A 17096-nucleotide genomic window follows, 5' to 3' on the forward strand; every position below is an offset into this window, starting at 1 on the left:
ATAAGTGCCTTACAGAATGCTGGAAGTCCATTTCAAATACAGTATGTGAAACTGAAAGTACAGTAGAAGTGCAGCATGTACATAGATTTGATATGAGCGAGTGAAAGCTTAACACTGCATTAATAGATGATTGAATTTTATTACAAATGCAACAGTAATAATGAATTCCCAGTTAACTTTCAGGAATGGGCCAAAAATGGCCTGAAGGACCAAAGCCCATTTTTCCAATCTGGCCTGTCACTTTATGTGGTTTAAATTGTTAAATCATGTTTTTAATTGGCATTCCTGCAACAGGATTTCAAATAATTTTTTTGCAGAAATAAATAGTCCAGGCGATTTTAAGAAACTTTGTAATTGGGTTTATTAGCTGAAAAATGAATTTGAATTTGAAGCTCTCCCCCCTGTCTTCATTGTTCTCCTATGGAAAGAGAAAGTAGAGGCACCACAACAGGACAACAAAGAGTTAATTAAAAGCTACATTACCCTCTGACCTTTCTCCTCTCTCCTCTGAAAGTCACCACTGACCTATCTGACCTCTGAATAGCTCCCCTGCTGAGTAATCCTTTGTTCTCTGTTTACTGCTGCTGACATTTCTCCTCCGTCTCTCCTCCCCCCTCCCTCTCCATAGAACAGACAGGATGCGTCTGATTGAGATTTCCAGATTCTGAGCAGTGGATGACAGAAAGGAGAGGAGTGGGGGACCTGGGCTTTTTAAATGCAGATAATGGCATATTTGCCTAATAAATCCAATTACAAAGTTTCTTAAAATCGCCTGTACTATTGATTTCTGCAAAAAAAAAAATCACGACAGTGACACTTTAACATTCTCTGATGATCAGAATTGTTTTCTTTCATTTTCTACTCTATCCCACCCGGACCACCACTAAGACATCTTCCAGCCATCCAGCCTAAGAAACTGACAGACATTTTAGGGTCTGCAGTTTTCCAACACCGTTCTTACCTTTTCCCCTGCATAGTGTCTCGAGTGGTAATGTCCCCCTTAAAAGCTAGGTGGCCCTCAGTAAGTAGAGTGTTGTCCCCAGTAGATCAAGTTGTCTCCTGGTGGGTAGAGATCCCCTCAGTAGGTGGAATTGATTCCCCAAGAAAACTGTCAACAGAAAGTAGAGCGTTGCACCAACCTGTAGGTATAGTATCCATCCACTAAGTATAGCTGCCCTCTAGTAGTTAGAGTGGACCCCAGTAGATAGAGTTGTAAAGCTGCCCTCAGTATTCCAACCCTGTATTAAAAGAAATGTATATATTCATCTCTGTTCCCACGCTAGGTCCTCTCCTCTTATGCCAGGTGCAGGCTACGCTCAATGGCTTTTTCATTCTTTCAGGAGGCAAGAGAACTGTGGGACTGTCAATGACTAAGTAGGTTGGCATAGACAGAGTTAGGTGATAAATTTCTGGCTTCTAACAGTCACAGCTATGTTGTTGATGTTTACACTTTTTTAACCCCTTTTCCCGTCATACATTCTGGACCTTAATACTCAGGTCACTTTTTTTTACTTCTCCATGATCTTCTCCCAAGTAGTGTTGCCTTTCTATTTTCATAAGCCATATGAGAGCTTATTTCTGCAGGACAAGTTGTACTCTGTATCGGTACCATTTTGGAATATGTATGACTTGATGGACTGCCTGCTCAGCCAATCTGTGGGACACCACTGTAGGCACTGACTGGCTGAGCGGTTAATCCATCAGCTGGGCCATGACATTGCAGCTGGAAGAGCCCGGCACGTGACATACCTAGATGATGGGCAAAAATGACATCCGGCGGGTGTCAGAAAGACCCAAAAATTATATGGGGGAGGGTTAGTATACATTCTTTTTTATGTTCCCGCTACCCCCTGCCTGTCTGTGATTTTTTAGTTTCATGGGACTTCTCCTTTAAATTGAGCTGAGACTTTCTGTTCTGTACAGATCATTTCCCAGCAGTGGCTTTCCTATCATTTCCCAGCAGTTGCTTTCCCATACTGGGTGCACACACACAGCTCTCCAGGCAAGCCCCGGACGGATTTCATTGGCTGCTTCACTCCGGGCTTCCTAGCAGCCAAAATCAGACCCCGCCGGACCCCTGACCCTAATCCGAACGTTTAGCTTTAGGGTTAGGGTTGGGGGTTGGATTAGGGTTACATCCCACAGATTTGTCATGGTCTAACCCTCCCCACAGCCCCAACCTTAACCCTAACCTTCCTGATTAGCACCAACCCCGAGGGTTAGGGTTAGGGTTGTTGTGTGGGCAGGGGATAGTTAAGTAATATGTTGACAGTAACCCCAATCCGACCCCAACCGTAACCCTAAAACTAAATGTTTTGATTAGGGTCGGGGGTCCAGCAGGGTCTCATTTTGGCTGCTAGAAAGCCCGGAGTGGAGCAGCCAATGAAATCCAGCCAGGGAAGGGCCATACTTTACAGTATAGGATTTAGTCACTACCCTTTCCTATTAACAGAGACAGGAATCCAGTGAAAGACAATGGTATATAGATATTAGAGGTATACTCAATAGTATGGCAGAGTGCACAAACAATGAGTCACAATTCCTCTTTGACTCTTCATTACAGTAGGAGACCTGAGATTGTGCATAATCCACTGCACAGACAAACCTGCTTACAAGGGGCCTGCCAACTGCAGCACACTGTCAGCACCTCTGGTAGGGTCCGGGTACTGACAGATTCCCTTTAATACTTTCCCATGGGAATAAAGTCATTTGAAAAAAGGAACTACACACAATAAGTCATACATTAGTCCAGAGTTTTCTAACCTTTTTTTAAATGGGGAAACTCCTTCTATGTAATAATTCTGAACCCATACAGGATTGCAAAGAGCGTCAGTATTTACTTCTTAAAGGGGTAGTGCACCAAAAAAAATTTTCTTTCAAATCAACTGCTGCCATGAAGTGCCAGAGATTTGTAATTTACTTCTATTAAAAAATCTCAAGCCTTCCAGTACTTATCAGCTGCTGTGTGTCCAGCAGGAAGTGGTGTTTTCTTTCCTGTCTGACACAGTGCTCTCTGTTGCCTCCTCTGTCCATGTCAGGAACTGTCCAGAGAAGGCGCAAATCCCCATAGAAAACTTCTCCTGCTCTCCAGACTGGAAATAATACCACTTCCTGCTGGGCATACAGCAGCTGATAAGTACTGGAAGGCTTGAGATTTTTTAATAGAAGTAAATTACAAATCTCTGGCACTTTATGGCAGCAGTTGATTTGAAAGAAAAAATTTTTTGGTGCACTACCCCTTTAAGGGTGCCTTCCCACGTACCGGATCCGCAGCGGATTTTACGCTGCGAGTTTGCAGCGAAATCTGCTGCGGATCATGGTATAATGAAGGCCTATGGGGTCACATTCCCTCAACAGAGTTTTCATTTCGCTCTGGATATGTAACCCGGCCCCTTTAGCCCTCGCAGCCCTGGCCGCAGCATACATCACCTGCTCCAGGCTCTTGCTTGCTTCAAGGCCTCCCAGCATCTCCCGGCGTTCAGCCAATCAGTGCACTGCCTCCCGACCTGGAGCGTACATTACCTGGTGGGCGCCGCGGCTGTTTGAAGCTCCCGGCTCCCCTCGCTCCTCATCAGTCAATCACTGCACTACAGCACTGATTGGCTGATGAGGAGCGAAGGAAGCCGGAAGCTTCAGCTGTGGATCCAGTACGTGTGAAGAGACCCTGTCATAATGCATGCCAACCCAATCGATGTGCCCAATCACTCGCTTCCCGTCATATCCATGAATAACCCCTCTAAATTCAGATAAGCACTTAAACCTGTTTCTACTTGAGTTAGGCCTCCTTCACACGATCATGCCTTTTTCTTTAGTGATCTGCAAAAAAACATTCGTATTGCATCTGTATTTCCGGATCTGCAAAAAAATGAAAGCAGAATTTGATTTTCGAAATCATACCCCTTCCCACTTTCACATTCAAATCACATCAACGCAAAAAGAAAAATGTTTACAGTGAGTTAAATAGGTGGAATTCCGCCTGCCTCATTGTGCCATAGCATCTCTATGGGAGAGAGCGCAGTCCTCCGCTGCCGCCGCTCTCCGCTCAAAGGAGTGACGAAATCCGCTGCGAATCCTGGTACAGTGAACTTCAATAGGGTTACATACCCGCAGCGGAATTTTCCTGTCGGTCACCATCAGCCAGTCAGTGCTGCCGTGCACTGATTGGCTGATGGGGACCAACAGGAGCCTCACATGCAGCCACTGCGCCGAGCAGGTAATGTATGCTGCGAGCAGCAGGCTGCGGGCGGTTAAAGGGGCCAGGTTACATACTCACAGCAGAATGAACTGCTGCAGGTATGTAACCCCATTGAACTTCACACTACAAGGATTCACAGTGGATTTCGCTGCAAACTCGCAGCATCAAATCCCCTTTCCCAGAAGACTACTATGAGCAATACCATGATTACTCATAGGAATCATTGTAATTAATACATACTGCATTGATCCATGGAATCTGCACTCGATTGGTTCCGGCTGCTGCAGACTGCCTGAAGCAATCACCAAAACAGGGACAACACCAGGACAAAGAAGAGGCCTCGAGCAGTAAGTATAATGGTTCGGCTTGGCGCAATCGCCTCGCAGCAAGCCAATCCTCCCATTAGAGGCCCCAATCCACACCAATAAAGGTATTTAAACACCACTGTCTGTTTGGACAGCGGCAATTAAACAATTATTGTATTTTTCGCTTTATAAGACACACCTGTTGATAAGACGACCCGCAAAAGTGGTGTGGTTTTGCTGCAAAGAAATTGTTTTGCAATAAAGACATTTTTTCATCCGTGAAATACAGCTGCTTTTTATTCCTTCCTCACATCCATCCCTTGTAGATTTTAATCCCTCACTGGCGGAATCCTCTATCCCTATGTACCAGTCTGCCATTTACCTTATTCACTTAACATGTTTTGATTTTGTAATGTTCTGTTTGTCACCCCCATCGTTTGTATAGCGCTCTGAAAAATAAATAATATTAATAATCCATAAGGATGAAAGCAGTGCAACCCTATGGCCTTATTCAAACGTTCCGTACATTTGTCCATAATTGCAGATCTGCAATTACAGACAAATTTAGGGCACATTGATTTCTATTGAGCTATTCACACTGTTCGCAGTTTTAGGATTTGCAATGCCATTATGGGAGCGTGGGATCACAGAAAAACTAAAACGTAACTTTTAATCTAATCAATATAAATAGTCCCTATCTAAACAATAAACACAGTGATATAAACAACAAAAAACAATACAAAATAGCGTCATCAACTAGATGATCGCTTTAGTAAAAAACACTTTTGCCAACACTAGGTAATGAAGAAGGTAATAAACCTACACTTGGAAGGCCCTTCGTGTATACAGACAATATATGTGGCGGAGAGGAGAGACGGGCACTAGAGGACAAAAGACAAACGTAGATGGAGGGGTCTGTATATCCCTAAGTTATAAGTCCCTTGCTCTCCCTGCCCTAGGCAGAGTGATCGTACTGATAAGTACGGCCCCGCTCAGGAACCTAATCCCTGGTTCCTAGTATACCCTGCTAGCTCTATGGGGAGCTTACTATCTCACTAGGTAAGGTGTCCTATCTAGCTGTGTGTGCTAATGAGATAAATAACCTACACTAGGTATACAGTATACATCAATACAAACATCCACCACCAATCTGCGGTCAGCCGTAACATAGCATGGTAGATACTAGTGTCTCTGATGGCATGAACACACTGGGTAATGTAATTCCTACTCGGTTAGTCCAGAAAGTGACGCTATAGGGGTAAATATACACTGTGGTGCCCCACTATGATGTATGGATATGATATTATTCCTCTAATCACAACACAGTATATAGCAATATACCCTAATTCAGGGCGATATTTCACCCAGCACTGGAGGGATACACTCGCAATCACCTCTGGTTATGCAAACCAGTCACAATACTCAATGATGGACAGATGGATCATGATTATCAGAGAAAAAATGAATCACAGTACTCACTGATATGGGATAATGTCTATTCCAGAAGAAATTACGCGACCCAGTAAGCTCTCCAAGCCCCGCTTCCAGGCAGCACGGGCTCACCCGTATTATCCTGGTAATTGGGGCTATGTATACACTTTACTGTTGGCAAAACAATAGATAAAAAGAACTAATAGGAGAGGCAGATGCAAAATGAAGATATACTCATCTGTCCCCCCACAAAAGTGGTCTCAACGCGTTTCATTTCCTGTAATCGTCAGGAGACCCGATAAAGGAAAGATAGCTGATATCCGTGGTTATGATGGACAGAGCTCCGCTGGGATAGACGCGGCTGATATCGCTATAGTGTCCATACTAATAGGTTGTCCGCGCCAATATTTAAAAACCGGACATCCCTCCCACAGACAGTTCTGATTAGTTAATGAGTATGCAAAAGAGGAGTCCGTGGAGCCTCATTGAAGAGTCTCAAAACACAGGACTAGCCAGATATCCCTCCGGGAAGGACCCAGCCAAGTGGCAGCTCCTGTTAGGAAACCACCAAATCCACCATATTAAGTGGCCCTATAAGTCAGTGTAATGACAAGGGATAAACCAAGGCTAGGTAACCATCCACAGACAGCTGTTTCGGGGTGTTGCCCCTCATCAGTGTGGAGCAGGATTCTGGCTAGGTGGGAGCAATGCCTAGTAGAGCCATAAGAGAAACAGATTGCTGAACTCAGGGAGAACAGCCAAATGACAACACTGCCGGCTGCTAATGAAAGCGCTCAATGCAGTGAAGTCCTAGGTGCATTGCCCCCTGGGAAACATGAGTATGCAAAAGAGGAGTCCGTGGAGCCTCATTGAAGAGTCTCAAAACACAGGACTAGCCAGATATCCCTCCGGGAAGGACCCAGCCAAGTGGCAGCTCCTGTTAGGAAACCACCAAATCCACCATATTAAGTGGCCCTATAAGTCAGTGTAATGACAAGGGATAAACCAAGGCTAGGTAACCATCCACAGACAGCTGTTTCGGGGTGTTGCCCCTCATCATGAATGCATGAATGCAATAGCCCTATATTTAGATCGATTTATAAAACAGTGGTCCGTACCATTCCTATCTATGAATATTCATCACATACACTATTGGGAATAGTGCAGGCCCCCCCTCCCTCCCCCCCTTCGCTCCTAACGGCAGGCATCTATATGGTAGTGAAGATCGGGGGGCTATATCTGGCTGGGGGCTCCTTCTCTGTTATCAGATAGGTAATATTCCCCTTTAAAATGGGCGCCATTTTGGCTCGGCGCAGGGACGTATGAGTCGCCGTAGAGCCGGGCGCCATTTTGTTGGTGGGTTTACTTCCTGACAGCGTAACCATCTGAGCTGTATAGCCAAACCCACAGGTACGGTCACATGGGCGTCATTAACTAATCAGAACTGTCTGTGGGAGGGATGTCCGGTTTTTAAATATTGGCGCGGACAACCTATTAGTATGGACACTATAGCGATATCAGCCGCGTCTATCCCAGCGGAGCTCTGTCCATCATAACCACGGATATCAGCTATCTTTCCTTTATCGGGTCTCCTGACGATTACAGGAAATGAAACGCGTTGAGACCACTTTTGTGGGGGGACAGATGAGTATATCTTCATTTTGCATCTGCCTCTCCTATTAGTTCTTTTTATCTATTGTTTTGCCAACAGTAAAGTGTATACATAGCCCCAATTACCAGGATAATACGGGTGAGCCCGTGCTGCCTGGAAGCGGGGCTTGGAGAGCTTACTGGGTCGCGTAATTTCTTCTGGAATAGACATTATCCCATATCAGTGAGTACTGTGATTCATTTTTTCTCTGATAATCATGATCCATCTGTCCATCATTGAGTATTGTGACTGGTTTGCATAACCAGAGGTGATTGCGAGTGTATCCCTCCAGTGCTGGGTGAAATATCGCCCTGAATTAGGGTATATTGCTATATACTGTGTTGTGATTAGAGGAATAATATCATATCCATACATCATAGTGGGGCACCACAGTGTATATTTACCCCTATAGCGTCACTTTCTGGACTAACCGAGTAGGAATTACATTACCTAGTGTGTTCATGCCATCAGAGACATTAGTATCTACCATGCTATGTTACGGCTGACCGCAGATTGGTGGTGGATGTTTGTATTGATGTATACTGTATACCTAGTGTAGGTTATTTATCTCATTAGCACACACAGCTAGATAGGACACCTTACCTAGTGAGATAGTAAGCTCCCCATAGAGCTAGCAGGGTATACTAGGAACCAGGGATTAGGTTCCTGAGCGGGGCCGTACTTATCAGTACGATCACTCTGCCTAGGGCAGGGAGAGCAAGGGACTTATAACTTAGGGATATACAGACCCCTCCATCTACGTTTGTCTTTTGTCCTCTAGTGCCCGTCTCTCCTCTCCGCCACATATATTGTCTGTATACACGAAGGGCCTTCCAAGTGTAGGTTTATTACCTTCTTCATTACCTAGTGTTGGCAAAAGTGTTTTTTACTAAAGCGATCATCTAGTTGATGACGCTATTTTGTATTGTTTTTTGTTGTTTATATCACTGTGTTTATTGTTTAGATAGGGACTATTTATATTGATTAGATTAAAAGTTACGTTTTAGTTTTTCTGTGATCCCATTGGTCAAAACAAGACGACTTATCTATCTCTGTGAATTCTTAGATTATGGGAGCGTCCATAATTTTTGTGGATCAGTCATTTTTATGTTAGAAACATCTGTAACGTTCCCAGAAAATACAGTTTACCTTCATTTAACTGTCACCTTCCCATTTTTTGTAGGTCCACGAAAAATATGGATGCACTACGGACATATTATTTTGCAGATGACGCTTGTAGACATAATATATGGTCCTGAAAAACTACTAAATGTGTGAATGAGGCCTACTGTAATTCATCCACATCACAATGCAGAGGAGATGAGAAGAGACACAAAGAAATTACAGCAATTTGCCCTAAAAACTATTAAATGATCACATTCCTGAAGTGCAAAATTACAAAATTGCTAATTTTTTGTCACACCACATCCAAAAACATTTGAATAAAAACTGATCAAAATGTCACATATATGCAAGCCTCAAAGCCCCATAGACCAAAAATTTAAAGTGTTATAAGGATGGTAATAGAGACATTTTAAACAAAAAAAAAAAGGTTTTCATTTTTTTTTAAAGCATTAGCCAGCCAACACCCTGCTACGCACTCATGAGGGGCAACAACCCCAAAACAGCTGTCTACAGATAATTTTTTATTTTTTTTGGGTGAGATTGGACTTGACTTGAAGGGACATCTCTTTGCCTAAGAGGTATGAGAGCTATTTTTCATATTCTTTCTTCCCAAAATTCTCAGTCGAGGAGGAATGGCGTGTATGGGCCCTATTACACAGCCTAATATTAAGGAGCAAGTGGCTGCTCAAAGAAGTTAGTGGCGGTGTGCTGCCGGGCTGCTGATGTCTGAAGCGACGTTATCATGTGGTGGTGTTTTTTGTTTTTTTTTATCAATTGTTAACAGGGGACGGACACTCGGCTAGCCCTTAAATTGTCACAGCATAATGCGTTGACACAAGATGGCCACCAGGCCAATGCGTCAACGCATTTTGAGAAGATTTAGATTAATGGACTTCCAGCAGGGGGTGGGATGACCCGGAAACCATGGATGCTGGCAAAAAAGGTAATTGCACCACATTATATTATATAATATAACTTTGTCATGTGATGCTAGATTTAAAAAAAAGTCAGTGCAGAACTACCCCTTTAACGTTATATTAAAAAGGGAAAATTATGGTGCAAATAAATCTTAGCCATTGTGTTAGTGCTTGTTCACACTTGTTCGTACAGATACCTTTGTTCACATTAACCCCTTAAGGACCGAGACAAATTTTATGAATATGACCAGTGTCACTTTATTCATTAATAACTTCGGGATGCTTTTACCTATCCGGCTGATTCTGAGACTGTTTTCTCGTGACATATGGTACTTTACATTTCTGGTAAATTGGAGTCGATACTTTAACGAATCTTTATGAAAAAAAAAAAAATAACCTGAAACTTTGTGAAAAATAGCATTTTTCCAGCTTTAAAACTTTTCTGCTTATACAGAAAATGGTTATGCCACATAAATTAGATATTAAATAACATTAGCAACATGTCTACTTTATGTTGGCGGCATTTATTAAACTATCTTTCATTTTTTTAGACAATAGAAAGCTTACAGGGGTTATCCAGTGCTACAAAAACATGGCCACTTTCTTTCAGAGACAACACGACTCTTGTCTCCAATTCAGGTGCAGTTTGCAATTAAGCTCCATTCACTTCAATGGAGCTGAGCAGCAAAACCCCGCCCAAGCTGGGAACAAGAGTGGGGCTGTCTCTGAAAGAAAGTGGCCATGTTTTTGTAGCGCTAGATAACCCCTTTAAAACATTAGCAGCAATTTTCCAAATTTTCTGTAAAATTCGAAAATCTGACATTTCAGAAACTGCACCCCCCAAACTCTGCAAAAGCACAACCAGAAAGTTTTTTAACCCTTTAGTTGAGTCACAGAAATAAAAGCTAAGGGGGGCATTTATTAAGTCCGGCGTTTTTTACGCCGGACTTATAAATGCCCCCGCAGCTCCGGCGCTACGGAGATTTATGTAGAGGCGGACTGCCTCTACATAAATTCCGTGCGCGCCGGTGCGCACCGCCGAAAACCTACGCCAGCTGAGGATTGGAGTAGGTTTTCGGCATACATTTGGGCGGAACGGATGGTAAATCGCGCGGACTCTGAGTCCGCGCCCTCCGTTCCGCCCATTACCCGCCCCCTTTCCGCCCCCCTGGTGTACTCGGCGGAAAGTGCCGATTTGCGAATATTTTATTCGCAAATCGGCCATTTGCGAATAAAAAAATACGCAAATCGGCACTTTCCGCCGAAAATCATCCGTTCGCCGGATGATACATGTGGCCCTAAGTGTGTAAGAAATTTGAAAATGTAAATTTTCTGTGCAGAGATTTTATTGTAATCCAATATCTTTCATAATTATAAACCTATTACCAGATAATTGCACCCAAACATTTAGAAATACCCCATATGTGGCCCTATTGCGCTATTTGATGCAACCACAAGCCTCATATACAAAGGAGTGCCTAGTGAATTTCAACGCCTCCGTTATATTTGGTCATTTTTGACTGTACCACTTCAGGTTGGCAGAGGCTCTGGGGTGCCAAAACATAAAAAACACCCCTAAAGGGACACCATTTACAAAACTACACCCCTCGACAAGGGGTGTGGTGAGCATCTGGACCCCACAGGTGCTTCACAGATTTTCAGAACAATGTGGCGTAAAAAATGAAAAATGAAATTTTTTACAGTAAAACATTGCTCTAGCCTCCAATTTTTAATTTTTACAGGGGAATGAAAGAAAAAAACCACAAAAGTGTAGCGCAGTTTCTCCAAAGTGCGGAAATACCCCACATGTGGACATAAAGTGCCAAGCGGGCGCAGCACGAGCCTCCAAAGGGAAGGAGCGCCAATTGGCTTTTGGAAGCTGGAATTGACTGGAATGGATTTTAAGGGCCATGTTGCACATATAAAGCCCCCATACAGCTAAAAAAGTGGACAACCCCCACAAGTGACCCCATTCTGGAAACTACACCCCTCAAGGAATCTAACTAGGGGTGCAGTGAGCATATGGACCCCACTAGTAACAGACACAAATGTGGAACAATGTGACGTAAAAGTGAAAATTTTAATTTTTTCACTTTCACGGCACAAATGTGCCCGTCATAAAGGGGTCCATATCCTCACTGCACCCCTTGTTAGATTCCTTAAGGGGTGTAGTTTCCAGAATGGGGTCACTTGGGGGATTTCCAGTGTCTTGGCAGCACGAGGGCTTTGTAAATGCGACATGTCATTCATCATCCATTCTGGCCAAATCCAGCCTCCAAAATCCAAATGGCGCTCCTTCCCTTCGGAGGCTTGCCCTGCACGCGTATGGCACTTTATGTCCACATGTGGGGTATTTACGGACTCGGAAGAAACTGCTCTACACATATTGATTTTTCCCATTTCCACAAGGGGTTAAAAAAGAAAATGAATGCAAAACGTGTAGGGTAATTTCCCCTGAGTACGAAAATACCCCACATGTGGACATAATGTGCCATATGGGCACAGGGCAAGCTGCCTGTACTGCCAGTGGGAACCCCCCACAAGTGACCCCATTCTAGAAACTACACCCCTCAAGGAATCTAACAAGTGGTGCAGTGAGCATATGGACCCCACTGGTGACGGGCACGTATGTAGAACATGTGGTATGAAAATAAAAAATACTTTTTTTTTCATTTTCACAAATGTACCCGTCACCAGGGGGCCATATCCCCGCTGCCCCCCTTGTTAGATTCCTTATGGGGTGTAGTTTCCAGAATGGGGTCACATGTGAGTAGTTTCCACTGTCCTGGCAGCATAGAGGCTTTGTAATTGCATCATGGCAAGTCTCTAATGGGAATGGCAGCAATACCTATTTAGTTGGGAAAAAGGGACAATTTTGAATCCATCAGATTCAACCTGTGTTGATTCAGAGGAAGGCAAAAAACCTTCGTGAGACAGACGACAGTAGCCTCATCACAGGGAAAAAATTCCTTTCCGACTCCATAATGGCGATCAGAATAATCCCTGGATCAACGTGACCCCTGAAATAGGAATAAGGGGAACAATTTAGAAAATGTAGAACTCCGATGACGTGTGGTGCACCTTGAAGCGATCCTGTATGCAGAGGCCGGGGTGATCAGGACAGGTGTCACACTGGAAAATGGTGTCCTTCCTGATAACCCTGTTACGCCACACTCTGCACTTCTTCTGGGGTGTCCTGTTTTCCAGTGTGGGGGACATCACCTGGAAAATGTTGCCCTGGTGCAATACGGGGTCCTTCATATCTAGAAGCGCTGGGTCCGCTCCATGGCTGCTCAATATTAGGGCTTTATTACTGCTTCTGATATTTTCGGATCGTGCCACAAGATACAGTAGCTCAGACATCAAGGGACCGGAAGAGGGGGTGCTGGTATAAAAGTTATCCCCGTACAGGTGGTAACCTTTATCCAGCAGTGGGAAGATCAGTTCCCGAACGATCTTCCCACTAACTCCGAGGATGGGGGGGCATCTGGGGGCTGGATTCGGGTGTCCCTTCCTTCAGACACTCTTAAGGGTACATGGACACTGCGGAATGGCGACGGATAACTCGTTGCCCATTCCGCAGCTGGGACCTGCCGGCGGACTGATGCGGGCGTGCGTGTCTCCACACGTGTCATAGACTCCATTTAATGCACGGACGGATTCCGCCCTCTGTCCAAAGAATGAACGTGTTCATTCTTTGGATGGACGATGGAATCCGCCTGTGCATAGAATGGAGTCTACAACACGGGCAGAGATGTGCGCGCCCGCATCAGTCCGCCGGCAGGTCCTAGCTATCCTTCTCCATTCCGCAGCGTGCACGTACCCTAAATCTGTAAGTGTACCCTGAGGTACTCTCACAGAGTTTGTAGAATTTCACGCCATACCGTCATCTCTTATTGGGGCAGTACGGGCGGAAAAGACGTGTCTAGGGGTCAGCGTACGCTGCTGCGATTTTGTCTGCAGCCCTCCCCATTAACCCCCTAGCCGCCGGACATTATACATTACCGGGTCCCCGTTCCTGCTTGCTTCGGGGCTCCCGGTGTCTTCACGGCCCGCCCGGCCAATCAGTGCGCTGCGGCAGGGCAGCGCACTGATTGGCCGGGCAGAACGTGCCGGGAGCCGCCGAAGCAAGCAGGAGCGGGGACCTGGTAATGTATATCCTGCAGCCCCGATCGCCCCCCGCATGATCGCCCCCGCACCCCCCGGCTGTACGATCGCCCCCCGCAGCCCCAATCGCCCCCCGCAGCCGCCGGCCGCATGATCGCCCCCCGCACCCCCTGGCCGTCCGATCGCCCCCCGCAGCCCCGATTGCCCCCTGCAGCCCCCGGCCGCATGATCGCCCCCCGCACCCCCCGACCGCCCCCCGCAACCCCCGGCCGCACGGGCTGCGGGGGGCGATCGTGCGTCCGGGGGCTGCGGGGGGGCGATCATGTGGCCGGGGGGTGCGGGGGGCGATCGTGCGTCCGGGGGCTGCGGGGGGGGGGGGCCATCGTGAGGCCGGGGGCTGCGGGGGGCCATCGTGCGGCCGGGGGGTGATCATGCGGCCGGGGGGTGCGGGGGGTGATCATGCGGCCGGGGGCGATCGGGGCTGCAGGGGGGGCGGGCAGGATATATATTACCAGGTCCCCGCTCCTGCTTGCTTCGGCGGCTCTCGGCACGTTCCGCCCGGCCAATCAGTGTGCTGCCCCGCCGCAGCGCACTGATTGGCCGGGCGGGCCGTGAAGACACCGGGAGCCCCGAAGCAAGCAGGAACGGGGACCCGGTAATGTATAATGTCCGGAGGCTAGGGGGTTAATGGGGCGGGCTGCAGACAAAATCGCAGCAGGGATGTACATCCCTGCTGCGAGTTTCTCTGCTAATCAAAGTATACGGCAGGGATCTGCAGAGAGTCTCGCTGCAAAAACGCAGCAAGGAGACTCGCTGCAGACCCGCCAAGTGGGTTTGTACCCTAAAGGGGCGCTCCAGGTAGAGGTTAAAAAAATGAAACTTTTGCAGAAGCTATTACCTATCTATTCCATTTTTGAAACTACCAAAAATCCATTTGTTTTGGGGGGTTTTGTTCTGTTTTGTTTTTCTGCACTTCCTGGTTTATCAGTTGTACACAGTACTACAGGTTCCAGAATGCAATGCTTTCCCTCAGCTGTTCATCACAGTCCTCCACCCTGCCTATTCCCCGCCCAAATCTGTTGCAGAACATCTAGGCTGTGTTCACACATTGCAGTTTCATTGTGTTACTGAATTATTTGCAGTAATTTATGATTTCATTGTGGTCCCACCCACACAGCACACTGTATTCTCTACCTGTAACGCCACACAGCACGCTGTATTCTCTACCTGTAACATGACACAGCACTGTATTCTCTACCTGTAACACCACACAGCACACTGTATTCTCTAACCGTATTACCACACAGCACACTGTATTCTCTACCTGTAACACCAGACAGCACGCTGTATTCTCTACCTGTAACACCACACAGCACACTGTATTCTCTAACCGTATTACCACACAGCACACTGTATTCTCTACCTGTAACACCACACAGCACACTGTATTCTCTACCTGTAACACCACACAGCACGCTGTATTCTCTACCTGTAACACCACACAGCACGCTTTATTCTCTACCTTGTACACCACACAGCAAGCTGTATTCTCTACCTGTAACACCGTACAGCACGCTGTATTCTCTGCCTGTAACACCACACAGCACGCTGTATTCTCTACCTGTAACACCACACAGCACGCTGTATTCTCTACGTGTAACACCACACAGCACACTGTATTCTCTACCTGTAACACCACACAGCACGCTGTATTCTCTACCTGTAACACCACACAGCACGCTGTATTCTCTACCAGTAACACCACACAGCACACTGTATTCTCTCCCTGTAACACCACACAGCACACTGTATTCTCTCCCTGTAACACCACACAGCACGCTGTATTCTCTACGTGTATTACCACACAGCACACTGTATTCTCTCCCTGTAACGCTGATATTAGAATAAAGTAAAGAACTTTTTTTATTTTTTCTTCTTTTCATTTCCACGCACATATTATGATCAAGCATCTTTTATCTTTGAATTTGAGCCCCACAATAAGGCCCTGATCCTTTCTGCCGTTTAGCATCATTTACTTGTGTTACTTGTGTTACTGCATCACTAATTTCACTGCACACTTCTGCACAAGAAATCAGTGCAACACCTGCTTCTGGCCGGTCAGAGATGGTGAATCACTCAGGGGATCGGAAAGATCCAGCCAAGCCTCCTGTGACATCACACCCTGCCCCCTGTCTGCATCATCAGCCTGATCTCAGCAAACACACACAACGTGAGACAGAGGCATGGAAGATTTGTCTCTTAAGGGGGGATAGCAGAAGGAGCAGGAGACAATGTGAATTGGCACAGGGGCAATTTTTTTTAACTTCCTGGATTTCTATCAGCTACCAGTGTGGCAGAACTGCGCAAATACATTGCATAGACACATATATTTAAAGTGACTGTACCACCAAGCCCAGGCTGAAGCACTAGAGGCGGGCTGAACCACCCCCAGTGGGAAGAAACCCCAGCCCCTCCTTGACATGACTCCATTAGAATCAATGGAACCCTATCATAGAGGCAGGGCCGCTTTAACCAGAGGGCACATGGTGCACGTGCACCGGGCCCACTGGTTAAAGGGGCCCCCCCCCCAGCAGGCCGGCCGTTACTTTGTGCGACCAGTGCGGTCGCACAGGGCTCCGGCCACCAGCCTGTCAGGGGGGAGCGCCATGGATGGGTAATCTACTTACCCCTCCATGGCGCCCCCTGCAGGGCCCCCCCCCCGTCCGCCGCTGACCCCGCCCGCTGCTGCTGCGGCGCTTCAACAGCAGCGATACTGACAGAGAGAGAGCCATTGGCTCCCTCCCTGTCAGTCACTCTTGTGGCCGCACTTTCTGCGGTCACAAGAGGCCGCACTCTCCCTCTAGCGCCCGACGTCACTGGAACGTCGGCGCGAGGGTAAGGGGAGTGCAGCCTCTTGTGACCGCAGGAAGTGTGGCCACAAGAGGGAAGAGAAGAGAAACGCGTGGACCTAGGTGAGTAAAAGTGTTTGGTTTTTTCAATGTTATATGGGAGGGGGAGCGCATATACTATTGGGGAGCACAGGGGGCTATATACTATGGGGAGCACAGGGGAGCTATATACTATTGGGGAGCACAGGGGGCTGTATACTATGGGGGAGCACAGGGGGCTATATACTATGGGGGAGCACAGGGGAGCTATATACTACTGGGGAGCACAGGGGGCTATATACTATTGGGGAGCACAGGGGAGCTATATACTATTGGGGAGCACAGGGGGCTATATACTATTGGGGAGCACAGGGGAGCTATATACTATTGGGGTTCAGGGAAGTTACAGGGCCGTTCCATGGCCTCCCTTCCCTGACTGTGCACACCTGCGGGGGTGGTGGTCGCTGACTGGCACAG

At 46.7% G+C, this 17096-nt stretch overlaps 1 long non-coding RNA gene across 2 annotated transcripts in view; it reads right to left on the reverse strand.

The window, feature by feature from the left end:
* The window catches only part of LOC138795647 (uncharacterized), a 19479-nt gene continuing 2383 nt past the window's right edge, over positions 1-17096 (reverse strand). Inside the window, exons 2-5 of one of the 2 annotated variants that reach the window (XR_011363649.1) lie at positions 3761-3855; positions 1140-1238; positions 962-1059; positions 1-51 (exon numbers count right to left, since the gene is read on the reverse strand). This is a non-coding gene — a long non-coding RNA (uncharacterized lncRNA). Of the gene's footprint in view, positions 52-961; positions 1109-1139; positions 1239-3760; positions 3856-17096 lie in introns of both variants that reach the window. The other variant, XR_011363650.1, reaches the window with a different exon arrangement.

Source organism: Dendropsophus ebraccatus, chromosome 6 (genome assembly GCF_027789765.1).
Source record: "Dendropsophus ebraccatus isolate aDenEbr1 chromosome 6, aDenEbr1.pat, whole genome shotgun sequence".
Taxonomy (NCBI): domain Eukaryota; kingdom Metazoa; phylum Chordata; class Amphibia; order Anura; family Hylidae; genus Dendropsophus; species Dendropsophus ebraccatus.